Source organism: Chiloscyllium plagiosum, chromosome 7 (assembly GCF_004010195.1).
Source record: "Chiloscyllium plagiosum isolate BGI_BamShark_2017 chromosome 7, ASM401019v2, whole genome shotgun sequence".
In the NCBI taxonomy this organism is placed as follows: domain Eukaryota; kingdom Metazoa; phylum Chordata; class Chondrichthyes; order Orectolobiformes; family Hemiscylliidae; genus Chiloscyllium; species Chiloscyllium plagiosum.
Genome location: NC_057716.1, coordinates 116,072,232 through 116,093,654, shown reverse-complemented (window position 1 = coordinate 116,093,654; position 21,423 = coordinate 116,072,232). Strand labels below are relative to the sequence as shown.

At 40.9% G+C, this 21,423-nt stretch overlaps 1 long non-coding RNA gene across 1 annotated transcript in view; it reads right to left on the bottom strand.

The window, feature by feature from the left end:
* Positions 1 to 830: 830 nt before the first annotated feature.
* LOC122551874 overlaps positions 831 to 21,423 on the bottom strand; it is a 24,323-nt gene continuing 3,730 nt past the window's right edge. The window contains exons 3-4 of the long non-coding RNA XR_006312223.1: positions 17,682 to 17,685; positions 831 to 842 (exon numbers count right to left, since the gene is read on the bottom strand). This is a non-coding gene — a long non-coding RNA (uncharacterized LOC122551874). The remainder of the gene's footprint in view (positions 843 to 17,681; positions 17,686 to 21,423) is intronic.

The window sequence follows — 21,423 nt, the reverse complement described above, 5'->3', positions numbered from 1 at the left end:
TGTTCTCCCAGAATTCTTTCTAAATTACCTTCTTTTCATTAATGCAGGCTTCAAGCAACTCCTCGTGAGTTCAGTTTACAAAATGCGCTGGCAAACAATAAATCAGCACGGTCTGAACCGACAGACACATCCATTCTACTGGATAAGGGCAGTGGATCATGATCACACCAAATACCAGCTTTCTTAAGGCAACTAGGGACAAAAGCTGACTTCTGTCCCAGAAACGTTTCTCACATTCTCTGAACAAATTGATTGAAAAAAAAGATACTGAGTGCACTGATGCTACTGGAAGATTTTTGACAGCCCTTCACGAAGATATAAACGATATTTTCACCTCTCCCTGGCGCCATGAGATCCAACATTTAGAAACATTATTGGACATCAGATTGCAATAAGCCCACATCTGCCTTCGAATGTGAAGCGCATAGAAAGGCAATGAAGCAGTGACATTTGTGGGATTGGGCATCAATATCCTCACCGTTGTGTGAGACTCCAAGTTTGTTGAACAGCACGGCACACCTTCGAAAGCACACCTATTTTCAGATGACAATTGTGTTACAATGGACTCCGGGATTATCGATAAATTTCAAAAGTGACACTGGAAACCTTAGAGTACGTCGACCATCAAATTTCCACCTCCTCACTTTTAATAGAAAATTTGGCCCAGTTGCATTGTTTGCTCAATTTGTCAGTTAACGTTCAGATCTTCTTTGAAAATACATCACAGCTCTACAACAATGCAGAAAACCATTCACAGCATCTCCCCAAAATTTCCAATGTTAAAAGGACAGCAACTGCTGCATATGCACGGGATGTCACCTTGGAAATTATGATAAAGTTCCCTTGCTCTTGCTTCCCTTTCTTTTATTCGTCTTCTATTCTGAAGAGACAGGGTCATTGCTCCTCTCAAACTCCAAAATGGACAGATCTTTAATCCAAAGAAGTGGTTGACAGTGTATCTCACATCATTTCCTTCCGATTTTCAACTCTAATGTCTGATGCCTGTCAAGCAAAGCACCAAAGTTGAGCGGCGGGATACACAGAGAGAAATAAAAGTCAATTTAGGCAGAGAATTCGATGCATCCAGAAGTGAAAATGTGTTTTTTTTGAAAGAATGGAAATGTCAGAGGAAGGGTACTCGTGTATTTTAGTTTTGTTTCATAATAGCTTTAGCACAACACGAGCGGTGCAGCATGTTTTTGTCCATTCCGAATTCAACCAAATCAGTGGCTGGTTTCGCCAAACTGGAGGACAAATAACAGTTAAACTTGATATTTGTGCGGCCCTGTATTCAGATTTTGGACAGTGTAAGCAAGGCAGGCCTTTTCTGAAGCGAATTAAAAACTGCATTGTGATGTAGATTCTGCAACTAATAGAGACTGCTCATATCTGTATATGCGCACACGCACGCACTCACACACTTACACACACATGCATACATATATGTATGCAATCGCGTGTGAGAGTATGTGTGCGTGTGTCTCTGGGAGTATGTTTACATATAATATGTATAACATTTTAGCTAGCAGCGACGTGGTGATTTTGAGTCCATTTATTTTGCACTTGCCCTGGGATCTTGATTACTCGGAAAGCTACACTATCGCAATCCGTTGCTAACACTATCTGAAGGTTTGAAGCTTCCAGTCGATTTACTCGAGTGCAAGTATCGTGAGAGGAGAATTGGAACATTCGTGTCGAAAGCAGATAGTGAACCGAATTGGGCAGGCTACTATATGCTGATAGAAATTAAATAAGTTGAGAGCTATTACACTTATCACGTTTGAACAGTCTGGTTTCTCTTCAGATAATGGACTTATACTTGCTTGACAAAGAATGGGGTATGCAAGGCGAAATGATGGCAATTGGTCCCATGTTGACAAAGTTTTAATAACTAAATAATTAACGTTCTGCAATTGTTTATTGAATTAATAGTCAGAAGGAGTAACTTACCAGGAAGACCAACAATTGTGAGGATAGCAACCAGCTTGCATCACCCAAAGTATAAGCCTTATCCGCATTCTAAGAATGGCCAAATTTAAAAAGTACCATAAAGACCCAAAAACAAACTTCGATCCATTGCTTTAATATTTCAGTCTGTTGCTGTCAGATTCTGGTCTGCCTGCCCCTCACTGTGCAGCTGAAGATTCCTTATTGTGTCACACACAATGCTCCCTCTGTTACTTTGGGAAAACACACGCACAGGCATCCCTTTTAATAGAAGATGGAATCCGGCTATTGAGAAAATTAGGATTCATGCAGACTGACGTTAACTCCCGTCAATACAAGATCAGTTACAATTCACCGTTTTCCATCGAAATCCTTTCTATTGTGGCAATGCTGCTCCTTTATTAAGGAAAAGTTGTCGTTGGCTTTTTTCCGCAGGGGTCTTAAAGGCTGAGGTTCCGATACGTATGGAACATTCTAGATGGAAAAGCCTTTAAATTATGTTTTGTTTTCGAAAATACTTGTGCAACGAAAGAGGATGGCCACTTATCCCATTTCAAGCGTTGTTTTGATTAGATTTTATTTGCACCTGCTGATCAAGTTTTAGATATAAACCCAGAGAAGGTGCTGCGAACATTTCTCTGGTATCGCTCCAGTAAGAATTCGTATTTTATTTTACCTTTCATTGAAAAAGTTGGCTTATGGAAAGTTGCAATTAATTCCAACTGTATGATTAAGTTGTCACAGATTCGGTTCGTTTTTCAGACAAGTTAAGTTATTCGAAATGCAATTATCTTTGGTTCATGTTTCGTTCAGTAAATTCATTCCGTGTTAATTAAATCTGAGTGGTTGGGCCAACTGCATCACTCCTGGAATATCCACTGTACATCTGCTTAAAACAGTTAGCAAAGATAGGATCGAGGCTACCTTCTTCACATATACATCCGGACCTGTCTTGGTCTGTAACACTATCACGTGTTAATAATTTTTAGTCCGTCTTGCTGCTACTTATTCGGATTAATTATGGAAGTAATGATGGAAGGAGCAGAGGGAGTGTCGGTAATCAGTCCATCCTTCTTCAATATTAAGATCTACCATCGGTCTGCTGAGTTGAAAATATCGATCTTTATGTCGAAAAGGAGGATAAGTAAACAGTACAATCAAGTCCACCTACTTTTATATTTGTCAAACATTTCGGAAATATTTGGAGTCCAAAATGTCGGGAAATAAGTCGACGTTTTGAAAATATGTATTTTTGAAGGACAAAAAGTCTGGATATGCGAACCAAAAGTTATGCCAAATTCCCTAAGCGAATTGGCTTCGTTTCAGATCAAAACATGTTCATGTGCATTTACTGTTCTGGTCAGAAAACTGCTAATCCAACCGATTGCACGGAATAGATAATCTGGACATGACATCAACTACAGAATTGAAAATTAGAGCGCGTGTGGGAAGATGGTGACTGATGATATTACGGAGACATCAGTTTTTATCTCAGGCGCATACCCTTCGGGTGGTGGAATGGTTCAGTGCTGGTTCACAGAGACTGGTCACGGGTTAAGACCAGAATTTGTACAACTGAATTGTTTGGAGCATATTTTCGTTCTCCCGATGTGTGTTTGTGTTTTCTCCGTGTGCTGCGGTCTTCTCCAAAAACGCACTGCCTACGTGGTCTGGCCATGTTGAATTGCCCACAGGATCCAGAAGCATGTAGGTTAGCCAACGGAAGTGCAGGATTACGAGGACAGGTTGGAGGTGAGTCTGAGTGCAATCGTCATCGGAGAGTCGGTGTGAAATTGCTGAGCTAAATGTCCTGTTTCCACACTGTAGCGAAGCTATGGTGCATGCAACGTAGAATGCAGAATATCTCAAGTGTAAGGACTGTGGGCAGACAATATCAATGGAATGGGTCAGTTATACAAGGGACAAGGAGCACACTCACTTGGTGTGCTTTCTTTATTATTAGAAATGTAATGATATACGATTGTCAAAATGCAGTCAGCGTAGAGAGTTTAAAGAAATGTAGATTACATAATGACAGAAGTGATGTTCAAACGTCATAAATAGTTATTTTGTCTTCATCTATGATATTACGGCAACATCTTTCAGTGATCGTTCTCACTGGATTATTTGCTCCAGTCTCTCATTCAGTTCACTGTGTGCTACGATCTCCTGTTTCTATTCTCCAGGCCGATTTGCATTTTCGACCAGGAACAAATCCATAGACCAAAGTGTTGGCAATCACTTGTTTACAAATTTTATGCATGACACTTTTTTATCACAAGACATATTTTTCTCACAGCGAGTGTCCAATATGTTTAATCCATGACTTAAGAGTGTGGTGGAGGGAAGTGATATCGATGTTGTCAAGAGAAAGTTGAATTATCATCGGAGAAGAAAATATGTGAAGGTATATGGAAGGAACCCAGTAGATTAGTAATGTGTACTGATCAGTTGGAGAGCTTGTGTACACTCCACAGACTGAGCGGCAGTCATGTAAGTTACAATAATTATTAGAAAGAACGGCCACCTGAAGAGACAGGCTTGCATGATGCAGGGTGCACCATGTTCAACTATTAGTGATCGTTTCCATGGAAGACAAGTCCTCATGATCTGGTACCATACATCACGGAATGCTGAAGAATGTAAGTGTGGAAATTGTTGAAGTCTTGCCCGAAAAGTTTGTTTCCTTTTAAGTCACAGGGGATGTGCAAGAAGCTTGGAGACTAAGAACAACGTTTCTTTTTTTCACAAATTTGTCAAGAATAATTCGTGAATACAGGCCAGTGACCTTTACGATAAAAGCAGGGAATTTATTGCAGACGTGACTTAGAAATGGGATATTTAGAATAGAAATTTGAAATTATGCACAATACTCACACAACACCAGGTTGTCGTCTAAAAGGTTCAATTGGAAGCACTAGCTTTCGGAGAGCTTTCAATATTTTACATGAAAGACTTAACAACAATCTAGACTTGTTCCACATATCACCTCTGTTGCATGGCACTGCAATTTTTTGTGATAAAATGTTGTGTCCAATGATCTTCTCCGAAAATGATCTGCTGAAGAAGTAGCGCTCTGGAAACTCGTGCTTCCAAATTAACCTGTTGGACTATAACCTGGTGCTGTGTGATATCTAACTTTGTTCACCCAAGTCCAACACCGGCACCTGCACATTATTATTAGTAAAAGCCAGTTCGACTCTGTGCAGAGAAGGTCGCATCTCACAAACTGGATTTTTTTGAGGAAATTACAAAGATGGTTAATGAGCACAGAGCAAGGTATGTTACTTCTGTGAACATTTGGAAAACATTTAATAAAGTTCTTCAAGTCAGGCCGATAAAAAATGTGAAGTCACATGAGATCTACTGTAAGATACTAACATTGATTCAAAGAAGCCTTAGTCCTAGAAGACTGAAGGTACATTGGAACGATAATTTTCAGTCTGCAATTCTTGGTAAGTATGTTCCACAAGGAACAGTGCTCGGTAACCTGTAACTGATTTGGACGAGAATGCAGGTGCCCTGATTAGTAATTTATTTCCATTAGTATAAAGATTGTGGTAGCGAAGGACTGTTATGAGGATTGCCAAGAAGTCAAAATCGCGTAAATGGGCTCGCCACTTATGCAGAGAAAAGTTATTTGGTGATGACGTAAGTCTGATATCTAATGCAGGAGAAAAATATCGGTAACTTGCATCAACCATGGCATCAACAGACAAAAGGATGCTCGCTTCGAGGTCCCCAGTTTCCTGGAAGTGTTAGTAAAAATAGTAACGGTCGTCAAGAATGCATATATCATACATGTCTTCGTTATTTGGGAATCGGGTATAATATTTAGCAAGGTATATTGCCAATTTATGGAACTTAATATCGGTCCATTTTGGAATATTGTGTATAATTCTCTTTGTCACACGGCCAGTGGGATGTGGAGTCTTTGGAGAGGCTACACAGCTGGATAACGGTAATATTTAGCAAGGTATATTGCCAATTTATGGAACTTAATATGGAACTTAATACAATTTATGGTCCATTTTGGAATATTGTGTATAATTATCTTTGTCACACGGCCAGTGGGATGTGGAGTCTTTGGAGAGGCTACACAGCTGGATAACGGGATGTTGCCCGGTTTTCAATGTATTAGGTGTGAGGATAGATTTGATAATTAAACTTGATTGCATTCAGTTAAAAGTTGGAGGATGACGGGCAATTCAATAAAAGCTTTGAAAATTAGACGCGGATTGGATTAATGGATAGTTCGAGTCTTATTTTTATCCCAAGTTTGAAATATCAAATACGTGGGAACAGAGCGTTAAGAGGCAAGCACTTCAGACGAAAGGAGCTGAGAGAGGCGAGTCTTGACTTTGTACGCAGAGAGTGCTAAGTGCCTAGAATACACATCTGGACGATCGTGACGGCGGAAACAATGGCTACATTTAACCGGTATCTTGCCAGATTTCTGAATAGTCAGGCAAAGGAGGGATACGGAGCACATAGAGGCAAACGATATTTAGTCTGGAAAGGCAATATCTGTTGGGGTAATCTTGGCAATTCCTGTTCCGGTGCTGTACCGTTCTTTGCTCTTTAACTCTAAAATTACAATGTTCAAGAAACTCAACGCATGCAGAGGGTAAGCACCTTGTTCTCCGTTGAGGCAATTCATACCGTCTTGCACTCAATTTTCATTTGAGTAACTTCACAGCAAAATTTCTGTTGATGAGAATCCAACACAGCTATATTCATTTCTACATTCTTTGTATTACTAGAAGTAGAGCAGACAGATTTTCTCATTTTTACATCTCATATGTAAGGGTATTTTATATTTCTAAATGCCCTTTCTGACTATTTTCACTCCCTCTGTCTTATGCTTTGGGCACAACCGTCATATTCTGTCCTGTTGTATTTGTCCCCCTGAGAACTTTTTCCCCGTACATAAACATCCATATGCAACTATGCCTTTTGTTTTTTTTTAAATATATTGTTTCCTTTCCATTGAGTAATTAAGACGAACCATATATGTCTCTACAATTTACTTGCTTTCTCTCTGCGTAGCTGTTGTCAGACATGCGAAGTTTCTCCAGGATTTTGTTTTATGTAATACTTAGCGTTGGCAGTGTTACAATACAGGGTAAACCCATCTGCAAATTTAAACCAGATACGCAGGAAAGCTCGCATCGTGCAGTGATCTCTTCAGTTTCGAGTGGCAAAGAGTTTACCCAAATATCAATATTTAAAGAAGAAAAAAATGACAATTTTATTCTTTCATGCCAAAAGAGAACACTAAACAACAACTTGTTACAACTCCTTTCTCTTATTACAATTTTTACCTTACAATCTACAATACTGGTATGATAAAATCCTCCTTAAATTTATGAAAAATCGATTTTCGAAACCATTTGTTGTCTTTGGTTTCGAAAGTCCTTTGGACGTTTCTGTAGGTCGTCTTCAGTCTTCTACTGCAGCCAGGTACATTTCAGAGAGCTATTCTGCTGGTAGTCTGTTGGTGATTGGCTGTTCTTTGCTGTTCTAAAAGTACGGCCTTTTTCTTTCATTCTAAATTTTCGTGGCAAATTTGCGAATCATCTTAAAATCCCAAAAACTCTTTCCAAATTTTAGGATTAATTTCTCTCACTGTTATTTTTCCCTACCACAAGTCACCAAAAGTAAACACATATTCTTACCTAATTTAATTTCAGTATCTAGAGCACTAACCTGCAAGGTTTTAAATCTACTGGGTTTTCTCGCGCGCCACAGATACTCAAATCTGTCCAAATCACACACCGAATCTATCTAAACCTATCCAAATAAGGAATCCACGAACCAAACTGTTCCAATACTGGCGATGAGCCCCGAAGACATTGGACTGGCTCTTTGGTTTGATGTAGTCGAAAAGAGAAAAATTCAAATGCAAATGGAGTATGGTATATGGGGCATAACTGAAATTAATTGTCCGAATTTTAATTATTGTATACCACCAAAATGTGGCTCCAAGCACTTGCTTTAAAATCAAATGTTACATTTTCAAGTCTTTCAATACACTCTGTGCCCGCCAGACGTTTCAGCTCCCTGAAAGGTACAGTACATCTTGACAACTTTATACAACTCCCCCTTTCATTACAAATAAATCAACATAAAGAAAAAGATGGCTTCATTTTTATTCCTATGACATACATAGAACTTTAATGAAAATTCATCTTAACTTGTGTGTGGGTGTTTGCGCGGGTGTACGTGTGTATGCGTGCGCAAACATTGGATAGAAACTAATCTCATCTAAATTTTATCAGTTAAACCTGCGAAAGCTCATCTGCAATTATATTCTTACAACTTGCAACATTTATGTTTGTAAATTATTCTGTGTAACATAAGACTCAAAAGAAATATGCTCATAATCCTGTTTTGAAAGCATTCTAAGAATGTCAGGGTTTTGTAATCTATGAACAGAATTGTTTCTGACACGTTGTTTGTGACGTGCGCATTACAATGTGTTAAGGTCATATAGACTCAATAATTCTTTTTCGGTCATGGAGTTTCTTTCTGCTAGATGCTGAGTTTCTATGAGAAGAAACCAACAGGCAGTTCAATGCTATTATCATCTTCCACTAGCAATACAGCGAAAACTCCAATGTCAATAACAACTTTGAAGGATTCGAAACGTTTATTGTAATTGAAATTGACATGATGGTTAATATTGCATTTAAATAAGCAAATGCATTGTTTTGTTCGCGGATATTTTCTGTTCTTCTTCATCAAATCTGTTAATGGTACCTCTCCATTGCTGATCTTCAGATCAAACTTCCATGACCGATGTTCTGTCTCAAGAACGTCACCACTCCTTTCGCCAAGTCAGTTTTGTGGGAGTTTATTACTGGTTTTGCTATTCTTCGTCGTTCAATGACCTCTCCCACTGTACCATGCGATATTTCAAAGACTCACCAAAGATTACAACATCATCCAGTTAAATTGCACTTTTTTTAACCCAGCCACATCTCTGTTCATGAGTCTTTCGAATGTGGTGGGTCCATTCTTCCTTCCAAATCGCATCACTTGGCATTAAAATACCCGCTGAAAATGTGTTGCTGGAAAAGCGCAGCAGGTCAGGCAGCATCCAAGGAACAGGAGAATCGACGTTTCGGGCATAAGCCCTTCCTGAATCTCCAGCATCTGCAGTTCTCACTTTCTCCTCCATTAAAATAGCCGACATTTATTTCATCATCTCTGATGAAGGTACCTGCGAATAACCACGCAGGAGTTCTAACTTGATGATGTTAATAGCTTGTACAGCTTTTTCCATGCAGTTCCCCAATCTTGGTGTCGGATGATATATCCAATTCTGTTCCAGCGCGGACTTCTAATAATCGACGCAAAATCGTTGAGTCCCCATCGGTTTGGGAAGTAAGACGATCGGCGAACTCCACTCACTCTGGCTTGATTCAATCCCCATTGAGAATGGTCTCCACTTCACTCAGGACGTGTCTGCCTTTGAAGGGGAAATCCGATTCGCATGTTCTTTTATTGGAGGAGCAATCCCTACGTCTACATCATGAGCAATAGCATTAGTGTTTCCCATTTGATTCTGACATCTGCCCTCACACTGAAGTAACAAAAAGTTCTAGTGCGTTCTTTGCTTCTGCGACAGATAGTTTACTAATCTACCCCACTCCTCAAGGACTTTTTTTCAACTTATTTTGAGGCCCATCAAAATCCACACTTTCTGAATTTGATACCTCTCTCCGCGGGGCAGTAATTAAAATGTGTTTCTCCAGTTCTTTCTCTCACATATAATACGGTTTCAACACGTGCTCGTGACATACCCAACACTGTTGTTTTTTTTTTAAATCTTGCATCTTAACTAGATAGTTCACCTGTCTCATTTATTTTTCTCATTTTCATAGCGACCAAGAAACCATGCTTTGAAGGCATCTGCTAACACTGGTAATAGCAGTAAAACGTCATCCCCTTGGGTAAACGTTCGGCTCTCTGATTTTTCATCTGCGACTTGTTTCATTGTGGGTTGCGCCCTCGCTCGGTACTGTTGAGCTAACTTACATACTCGATTTAATCGTTCCCTCAACTCCAAGACATAATCTAAGTGTGAGATGTCTGAATTTGCTACTGTCAATTTATATTTAATTAATTAGTAAGTTCGTCTCACTGCATGTCCGAATGTTAACTCGAAGGTTGCAAAGTGTGTCGATTCGTTTGGCGCATCTGTAATGGCAAACAATACGGATGGGATACCATTATCCCAATTATTCGGGTAATCCTGACAGTATGCTCTAAACATGGTCGTCAATGTCTGATAACACATTTCTAAACATCACTCAGGATGATACGCACTTGATGTAAAGTGCTGTATGTCTGAGCTATGCCTACTTAAACAGCCTAGCAGTAAAATGTGCTCATTCATTCGACTGACTCTCGCTGCATAGCCCATACGGTGAGAAGACAGCTACTAACTTCACGACCAACCTTTTTGCCTTGAAACTCCGTAATGGAATTGCCTCTGGAAATGCGGGAGCCCCAATCATTATGGATCGCAAGTACTGGTTCCCATTTTTGGTTCTCAGTTGTGGACCTACACAATCAATATAATGCAAGTGAAATGTTCTTCAAATGCTGGAATTTGAACAAAGGTGCTGGACTCAATAAAACCTCGGGTTTGCTAACTATTTTGGCGTGTATGGCAGGTACGGCAAAAGATAACCACATCCTTGTGCATTCTAGCCCAACGAATACGTTTTTGTGCCTGAGTCTAATTCTTTCAAACCACTATGTGTCCTTCTACAGTTTGGTCGAGTGCTACACATAACATCCCCTATCCAAGTTACCGGCAACCCAATCTGGTGCATTCAGCCCATCTCTCCTCTGCACTATCCTGCCATTTCTGTTTTAAAAATATATTTTCGATAATTACCCTCAGGAGTGTATTCGGCCTCCTCATCGGAATATGGGTCCAATATACATCTTTTATCGTTTGTCTTCCTGTTGCAAGGATTTTACTCTTTTATGACCTGAAAACCTCTGTCTGACCCGCTACCTGTTCAGGTTTGTTTCACACCATTGTGTCAAATCGTTCAACGATATTCTTAGTTTTTGCTTGCGCTGTGACTTCTGATAGTGGGATCTGGTTCGTATACAGTCTGAGAAAATATCAGCATATTTCTGCTTTAACTCTTCATATTCTTCGTTTCCCTTGGGCTTCTTCACAAAAAGGGGAGTCACTCACACTTTGAAATTTGCTAATTCATTATCAACACAGAACTGAATTCCTGGAACTAAGACTCTGTCAATCAGTCACACTGTAAATTCCTCAGTTTTCGGTCGTCAGTCCAACCAAATCTTACATAGGGAACGCGAAATTTCCGTGCATGTAGCCCAGAATTTATCACACTCTCAGGTAAGCACATCAGAAACAACAAACCGTTCCACGCCTCCACCACCACCACCCTCCAATCAGTCACACTGTAAATTCCTCAGTCTTCGGTCGTCAGTCCAACCAAATCTTACATAGGGAACGCGAAATTTCCGTGCATGTAGCCCAGAATTTATCACACTCTCAGGTAAGCACATCAGAAACAACAAACCGTTCCACGCCTCCACCACCACCACCCTCCTCCACCCCCAGCCCTGCTCCACTCCAGGAACGCCTCTAAACACGATACTTTCCTCCGGTGTATTAATTAATTCCTGAAGGTATGTATAAACATATGCACAAACACGATAAATTAGCTTTTATCAAGATACCACTCAAATGAAAGTTAAGGCACCACTACAATATGAGTGAAATGAACAATCAGAAAGATCACTCATCCCTTACGATCAGCGACCGGTTAGATCGCGTATCTCTCAAAATTATAACTTCTTGTCCTTTTCTCCCAGTTCGTTCAGCATAAACTTTACACACACAGGCGAATTCTTTCGAGATCAGGTACTAACTCAATTCCCAGCCACTGCCTGGGCTGTGCAACGACCTGCTGCCCCTTGGCTTTTATTGGGGTTTCCTTTACGAATTTCATTAATGACACTGGCTTGCCTTCTTCTGCTGCATCTTTTCCCACAGTGCCTCTCTTTAACGTCCAGCACTGTGACTTTTTGTGCCCTAATTTACCATAGTGGAATCAAGTCAGGCTTTTCATCTCCTTCGTCCCTTCATGGACTTTTTTTTTTAACCTGTGGTAAACTCTTACCAGTGTTCGCTCCTCTTGGCTTTATAGTGGAGGATGTCCTCCTTTCCCGCCTTCCATTCCTACCACGAAAAGATTCTGCCTGGAATCACGTCTTATACACCAAAATATATTCATCATTTCCTGAAAGTTCTGTTCCACGAGGTGAATTCTTAGCATCTCTGGAAGTGAGTTTTTAAACTCCACCATCGGAATCGTCTTTCCTGTAGCCTCATATGTCCAGTCTATCTTCAAGGCACGCGTTGATCCATCAAAATGACGATGTTCAGTTGTTTCGAACTCAACATAAGTCTGACCTGGTTCCTTCTTTATGTTTCTCCACCGCTATCGTGCACTTCTGGTACCAATTCATAAGCACTTCAAATAGTCTGTTTGACCTCCTTATATTCATTTGACCTCTCACCTGACAGCTCGCAAATATCGCCCAAACTCTGCCAACCAGTGTAGTCTGTAATAGCATTACCCACATATCCTCTAATCACTCGAACTCCCTCGCCATTAGTTCAATGAACTAAATAAGAAATTCAACATCTTCCTCATCAAAAATGTGACAGAGATTCGACATAGTTGTATACATTACTACGTTCTGTTTTATGATGACTGTCTATCTACTCTCTATCTTCCCATTTCTTCTTTTTCTCTTCCTTTGTTTATCTTCTACTTTAATTTCCCTCAGGTGTATTGCAATTTTTGTACCTCTACTGCACTTTCCTCGTTCTCTGACATACAAGTTTTTGAATAACACCCTTACACTTCCTGTTTTTCTTTTCTCCTTGGTCAAACCCAAATCTAACTTAGCTGCTAATTCTAAAACTGTGGCTTATTCTTTCCTCTAAACATTCCCAGCAAATTTGAGAATTATATGTGAATCTCAGATGGTATTCAGCAATTTTAAGGGCTACTTCACGCACTTCTAATTTAATCAACCACAAGTCACCAGCATTAAACAAATCGTCTAACCGATGTTTTATTTTAATATCTAGGACATTAACCTGTAAGTGTTTAAATCTATTGAGCTTTTTTCAAAACCCAAATCTATTCAAATCTGTCCAAATATCAGACTGAATCTTTCAAAACCTGTTCAGAGCCAAGAGCCAAAATCTACAAATTAGCCCCAAACTGTTATGACACGGCGTAAACCTCTCTGATAATTTACACATGCAACACAGGAATGATTCATCCCGTAATCTGTTCAAAATCGAGAGGCAACGAATTATCCTCTAAATCACTATTTAAAGCAAAACTGAACAAGGTTAGTTGTTTTAAGTCATTAGGTAGTATTAACTAACAACTATTTTATAAGTCCTTCGTCTTAAACTTATCTTTTAACTCCCCGTCTACAATACGAGTCAGATTATTTTAAAAATCTGATTACGACTTGCTGAAAAATAATCAAGTTGAATAACCAGTCAGCGTGGCGAGTGTCATTCGTCGATTTTAATCTGCAGATTGTTAATCCCGGTCGGGTTCCATGATTTTCTGTGCGAAATCCTTCTCCAGTCAGATACCTCTCAGAGACCCCTTACTCACAGCCGACATTTCATGGTCTTTTGGCAATTATCTTTGTCACGCTGACCATCTGTTCAAAATATCTGTTTAAACTCCAAGTACCAGATCATTACTTATGTTTTAATATTATCAGAATACTCAATTGAATCGTGATTGAAGTTTGGTGTCTTGGGGTATAATCTAAACCGATTGGACGAAACTGAATTTGTGTTTGTCTCAACATAATCCAACTCCTCAAGCCGTTTCGAAGAAATGTTACAATGTTACCTTCTGCCGGACTTTTTGTGGTTCTTTCAGTCCTTGCTAGCTTTTCAACGCTCTTAAAGGAACAATACGCATCCACCTTCATAACACAGTCTGAAGTGATTTTTGACGTCCTGTACATCTGTATGACAGTGTAAACAATTCATCACATGCATTCTGTGAATGACGATGTAATTTTCAAAATATTTCGGTTATATATGGCGTTTGAATTAAGTTTTAGCTGACAGCAAATGAAAACAAACAACCTTGCTAACTAGAAATTTGACACACATGCAGGGAGTATTCGGTAAAATCAGCAACTGTGACCGTATCCATGCTTCAGATCTTTTCTTTACAAGGTACCAAGGAATATCTGGTGATCCTGAAACCTTTAAACGTTTGGCAGCACTAAGAACAGACTGGAAATGTAACGATGACCACTGCTCTAAATCGCAGTCTGAAGCAATTTCTATTTACTCAGTCTAAACTATATTTATTCAATAACATGGAAAAGTAATGTGCAGTGTTCTATTCACAATATCCTGTCCACAGAAAAAGCCGTCTAAATCCGAACTAACTGATCACTGTGCAATACGTCCTCTGTCAGGTCGGAAAGATAGTGATAATAAATTTTATATTAATTGCAATTCAGTTATAATTAGTAAATATGATAGATCGTACTAGATTATGCGAACAAAGTATTCTCATAATTTTATTGCAGTATTCCGATTATATTCATTTAACATTATCCAATGCCCTGATTTTCAATACATTTAGTGAGGCTTGGATTCTAGACTGAGGGGGATTTCAATTATATGAACCAATTGCCAAACCTGAATTTTTTTTATCCTCCCAGATGCCAAGAACATGACCCACAATGATGCTTCAAGTATTTCTTGCTATTGCTCATTTCACATTCAATTTCAATGCTGTGTTCTTCATCAAGTCTCGATCTTGCATCGTGAAGAAAATGCGTGTCAGTTTATCCTTTTGACATCTTACCAGGCCATCTGAGCTCATTAATGATTTCCGATCCGATGACAAGAGCTACCACGTTCTCTAATAACGCTATACGTTCCATTGTAAACGGTGTGGAAGTGAGGACAATTCTCTCTGCTCTTTATTTGCAGATTGGTCTATCTTCATTTAGATATTTGCACAGGCACATAATACACAGCGATTTAGTCAACTTACAATGTATGAATTGAATTCTAGATTATATATTTCCCTGGAAGATTTTCTTCAGCATTAAATTTCAGTAGTGTGTTTATAACTGTGCAGCCTGTGACAATGATTTACCTGAATTTAAGGCTATATCAACGGCTGAACAATGCATGTTCTTTCACAACCTTGCCGTCGTGACGTTTTCTGCCCACTGAGGAAGTTATTTTAATGCCCCATTCAGCCAACTGCATTTGTAACTGTTCTTGCAAACTGTGAACTACATGCAATAACACTCATTGTGGTCTGCATTATAACTTCACTGGCAAAAGCGCCTGTGTATTCCCTGTCAATTAAAATTGTCAGATAGGACGGAAAATAAATTAAACCCAGGAGGTGACATGGGCCCTCTGCCTGAGTTATAGTATAGAGAACTGAAAACACTGAAAAAATTAAAGCATGTTTAAGTCTCTTATATAGGAGCAGACTTAGGGTATTCACTCCATTTAAGGAATATTAAGGAACTGTAAGGTACAGACATCCTGAGGGAAATTTTGGTTCCACAGTATCATGAGGAAATTGGAAGTTTCAGGTTGTAGGAATAAGGCAGTTGAGTATTTATACAACAGTTATCAATTAGAGTTTGGGAGGTCTTTATCTTAGGAGTCATCGTTTGTTCGGTCAAGAAAAGCTGGGCTCTAAAGTAGTCGACATGGTTTGACTGTACTTGATGTATAAAAAGGCTAACCACAGTAGGGAACTCACAGGTGACCTCAAAGCTATGGGTTGCTCTCCCAGTCTAATAATTTCGGAGGAGAAATCTGGGAGTATTTATGGCGCTTGGGACTCAGCATGTAAGCAGTAAATGTTTCCAGTGCACTCTCCTGGACGTGTGGGCATTTGAAACGGGGGCGCAGGACGTTCGTGAGCCTGAGGGAATTTTGAGTAAAGTGGATGGAGAGGAGAAGCGTGTCAAGAGTGCGTGGTGCTGGAAAGGCGCAGCAGGTCATGCAGCAATCGAGGAGCAGGACAAGGTTTGGGCAGGAGCCCTTCATCAGGAATGAGGCTGGGAGCCTCGGATGTAGATAGATAAAATCGGATGGGGGGAAGGGGTAATGCAGCTGAGAGTGCAATAGATGGATGGAAGTGGCGTTGATGGTGATAGGTTAGAGAGGACGGTGTAGCAGATAGGTGGGAATGAAGTTTGACAGGAGAGATATGACTTATGGACGGTTCTGAACTGTAAGATCGGAACTGGGGTAAAATGGGGGATGGGAAATGAGGAAAATGGTGAAGTCCACATCAATGCCCTGGCGTTGAAAGTTCCCGAGGCCGAAGATGAGGCGTTGTTCCGTCAGGCGTGGGGCCGTGAGGGAGTGGCAATAGAGGTGTCCCAGGGCCTGTAAGTGGGAAGGAGAGTTGAAATGTTTGACCAGGGGGCGGTGCAGTTGATTGGTGCGGGTGTCCCGGCGAAGATCTCGGAAACACTCTGCCAGAAGGCGTCCAGTCTCCCCAGTGTGGAGGAGACCGCATTGTGAGCAACGGATACAGTAAATGACATGCATGGAAGCTCTGGTGAAATGTTGATAGGTATGGAAGGCTTCTTGGGGTCTTGGGCGGAGGTGAGGGGGTAGGAGTGGGCGCAGGTTTTACAATTCCTACGGTGGTAGGGGAAGGTGCCAGGAAGGGAGGGCGGTTTTTTTACAAAGCGTGAACCAAACATGGTGGTCGTGGAGGAAACGGTCTTTGCAGAAAGCAGATAGTGGAGTGGAGGGAAATACATCACTGGTGATGGGCTCCATTTGTAGATGGCAGAAATGTCGGCGGATGTTGCAATTGATGCAGAGGTTGGAGAGGGGTCGCAGTAAAACAATGATGTAGGATTGCACGGGCAGGAATGGGATTGCAATAGTGAGATGACGAGGCAAGAATACTGCCAGGTTCTGGCCATTCACTATCGATAGAGATACTGCTTTAGATCCTGTTCCATTGCCAATAGGCTGTCGAGGGAAGGAGGAGCAGCAATGGTCAATCAAGATCGATGATCATGTTAGTTTCTGCTGGACGGGGGAAAGGGAAGAAGTGTCTAAAGACATGATCCAAATATACGGAAGCCCTGAGGTTATAAAGCCCCGTCTGTTTGGTTCAGGTAGAAGGTGAACAGTCAATAGACAAGGGGTACATTCACACCAACAAAGTGTGTATGACATCAGGGACATGGCTCTCAAAGCAGACGGTTTGGTATTAGGCAGCAAGCACAGCAGTTGCATCCCAAAAGCAGTGATGTCAGGTTGACTCAGGATTATTACTTCTCATTTCCCATCCAAAGCATTCTCCTGAATGTATTCAAGTGAACGTGGCTTCCCAACATTTGCAGACTCAACATTCCACCACGTAACTACTGGCTGGATGAGAAAGTTATTGTCTCAACAACATCCGTTGAAAATAATTATAAAACTGAGCCATCTCACTCATTGGCCTTTTAAAGAAAGGTAGACAATGTTTTAATGGCTATTCTGTGCTAAGAATTCATAGTCTTGAAATCCTCTATCTAAACCTCTCTTGCTTTCCGCTCTCCCCTCCAAATTTCGTCCTCCCATTTTAAAAACTCGGTTTCGAAGCGATCTGTGAACCCTCCACTGCACTCTCTCCAACACATTTCCAACAACGTGCTGTCCAGAACTGTACACAGGACATCCAGAAGGATGGATTAGTGTGGACGGTAAGGGCGAGGCAATAATCTAGTTTGATAACCAACCTGCACACAACGGTAGTGAGTGTGATGTGCGAGTGATTACTGACAAACTGTAAAGGCGGTCAAAAGAACATAAATAAAAATTTACAGCAGGCAGAAAGACTGAACTATTGTTGCTGTTCCTCAATGAGAGTTCGAAGCAAATATATAATCACTTTTTATTCTGCTTCAATGTCGTTGTGATACGTTGCCGGGTAAGTGCATTTTTAATTTTGCAGAATGTTGTTCGATCCAGCCATGCCACACATAAAAGCAAGCTTTCTGAAAGACGGAGGAATGGACAAAATGCAGACATGTCAGGAAAATGCAGAACTGATTTGAGAGACATAAGCCATCCGTAAAACGTCATGGTGTGGACGACACTGTAAAGGTAAGATGGGGCTGGGAGGTGCCATAACGTCGTAGAAATAAGCACTCTAAATGACGCAAAGAGATCGAAAGGTCAAGGCAGCTGGGAGTTTGAAGCAATTCACCCACTCATCTGCACATGTGGTATCGACGTCATCGGGCACTATTTTCACCATTGGTTACCAATTTGCGTGAACATTTAACCAGCGTCTTACCCTTTAGGTGAACACGCTGGAATCACGGTGACAAGGTTGAGATGATGCAGTTTTATCCCTGAGCTATTATGGGGGTGAATGCAGTGACAAAAAATGAGGAGGGATCCGAATTAAGTGCAGACAATTAGTCAGTCTGGTTATGACCTCAGTGAATATCAGTCATCACAGGTTTTAGTTCGAGGGGCATGGAAGGGAATGGTGATTTTCTGGGGTCTCGGGTGATGGGCAACTTGGCAGGAAGGCACAATAAGTGGGAGAGGGTGAAAGAGGTCTCTATTCTTGGCTCCTATTACTGAAAGGTCAAGCTCAACGAATAGAGAATTGTCCAAAGGGTCCCAGAGGTATACAGCATCGAAACAGATGCTTCGGCCCCTCGTGCCCATGCGAACATTGTTTACGAAATGGAAGCAATTCACTTTGCCTGCAGTTTTCCCATATCATTTTATTTTAAAGACAGATGTTTTGTTGATTGGAAACGGTTAAATTTCCCTGTCAGGCTGCGGCCCATAAATATTCAATATTCGACAAAACGACTGGCAGTGAATTTGTGCAAACGTCCTTCACACTGGATGGGTTTTCTATGGACGAAACTCAGGAGGAAAATCACCATTTTCACCGATACATCCACCTATACGTCTACGGACCAGCCAAGGACAGAATTGCAGTTCCTGTAAGCAAATCCACAAAGGTGACATTAATGGAAGCACATCTCTCTCGTCAACCACACAGAGCAAGCACCACGCAGTTTTCCTGGATGTGAGCAACAATGTATTCACACCTGCCAGCACCCGGCCCATATGCCCCCAAGCCCTTCCTATTCATGTACCAGGGAAATGCCTCGAAAATGATGCAATTGCACCTGCCTCCACACTTCCTCTGGCAGCTCATTCCATACACATACCAATGTTCTTACCATCCACCAGATCTAACCCTCTGATTAACTTATACGTCTCAATAAGTCGCCTCTCAACCTTCTTCTCTCTTACGAAAACAGCCTCAAATCCCTCAGAATTTCCTCGTAAGACCTTCCCTCCATACCAGGCAGCATCCTGGTAAATGTCCTCTGAACCCTCTCTGTAACTTCCACATCCATCTTCTAACCAGAACTGTAAGCAATTCTGAAATTTGCAGCCTCACCAGAGTTCTGTACACCTGCAGCATCAAATCATGGCTGTGAAACGCAGTCCCTCTCATAATAAAAGCTACCACACCGTATGCCTTCTGAGCTACCCTCTTAACCTGGCTGGCTACTCCCATGGGCAAACGTTCATGGAAACTGTGATCCCTCTACTCATCTACACTACCAAGCATCGTGCCATTAGCACAGTTACCTGCATTTGTGTTAATTCATCCTTCAGCACTATCCACAACTCTAACGACCACAGGGTCTTCCACAACTTTACTAACTCATGATATTATGCCCTCATTGAGGTCATTCATGAAAAAAATGAAAATCAACTGTTGCTGCAACGCAGATCATTGCCGTGCACACTAGTAGCTGAACTCCAGGATGAACATTTCCCATCAACCACATTCTGTGTCTCTTGCAGCTAGCCAATTTCTGATTCAAACCGCCCGATCACCCTCAAAGCCTCGCCTCCGCATTTTATGCAATAGCCACGGTAGCGAATTTGCCAAACGCCTTTCTGAAATCCATATCCACCACATCAGTCGCCTTACCATCATTCACCTTTTTGGTCACTTGCTCAAAGAACCCAATAAGTTTGGTGAGGCACGACCTTCACTTCACAAAATCGTATTTCCTATCTCTTATCAATTTATTCATTTCTCGATGATTGAAAATAATATCTCTTACAATCCTTTCCAAGACTTTACCCACAGCCGAAATAAGGCGCACTGCTCTATAATTGCCATGGTTGTCTCTATTACCCTTCTTGAACAAGGGATCAACATTTGCAATCCTCCAATCTTCTGGCACTAATTCTACAGACAATGACGACATAAAGATCAAAGTCAAAGGCTCTGCACTCTCCTTCCTGGCTTCCCAAGGAATCCTGGGATCAATCTCATTCGGTCCGGCGGACATACTGGTTTTCACAGTATCTAAAATTGCTAACACCTCCTCCTTGAGAACCTCCATCCCTTTTTGTCTATTAGCCTGTATCGCAGTTTCCTCCATGACAACATGTTTCCTGAGGAGACATATTTATTTAGCTCCTCGCCAATCTCCTTTGACTCCACCCTCAACTTTCTACTACTATCCTTGATTGACCCTAATCTTATTCTCGGCATTCTTTAAGCCGATATACCTATAGACAACCGTACACATTTCCTTTCTCGAATCTGCAAACGACATCTCATGTCCCCTCTTGGTTCTTCTTACTTTTTTGATTCGGTATTTCCTTGCTAAAATTTAACTCTCAAGCGTTGGAACTGAGACTTCACGTCTCATTCTAAAATAAAATTTCTCATTCCTCTGGACAACATCTTCAACTCCTTTAAAAAGCATGGCTCCCTCTCTGTACAGCTTCCTCCCTGATGTAATGTTCTTAGGTAATAACATATTTAACCTTCGATCGACTTGTCTAGTTTAATTAGAAGCCTCGCTCAATTTCATCTCCAATTTAATAAGGAAGACTAGCGATTGGTCTTTAATGATTCCCCTTCCACTTGGTGTAACACTAACTCTTCATATCCACGAGTAAAACACGGGAACAGGAGAAGACCATTCAAATCATGGAACCTCTCTCACCTTTCAACAGTATGATTTGCTGCTGAACAGCACATGTCTGCACTTAGGCCTCCTTTAACGAGAAAAATTCTCTGATATTTCAATCTGAAAATTTATGGAGCGTCTATTGTGGTTTGTGCAAGTCAATTCTATAACATCTACACACCTTTCTTTCCTGTTTGTGTGCATGTTTGTGTGTGTGTGTCTGTGTTAGTGCGAGTGAGTGTGTATGTACTGGTGCTTCTCTGTATGTATATGGCATGCATGAGTGTCCATGTTCGTGTGAGTGTGTGTGTGATTGAGAGTGTAAGTATGAAACTGCATGTCGGTTGGATTCAGAGTGCGTGCACGAATGAGTTGTGTATGAGTGTG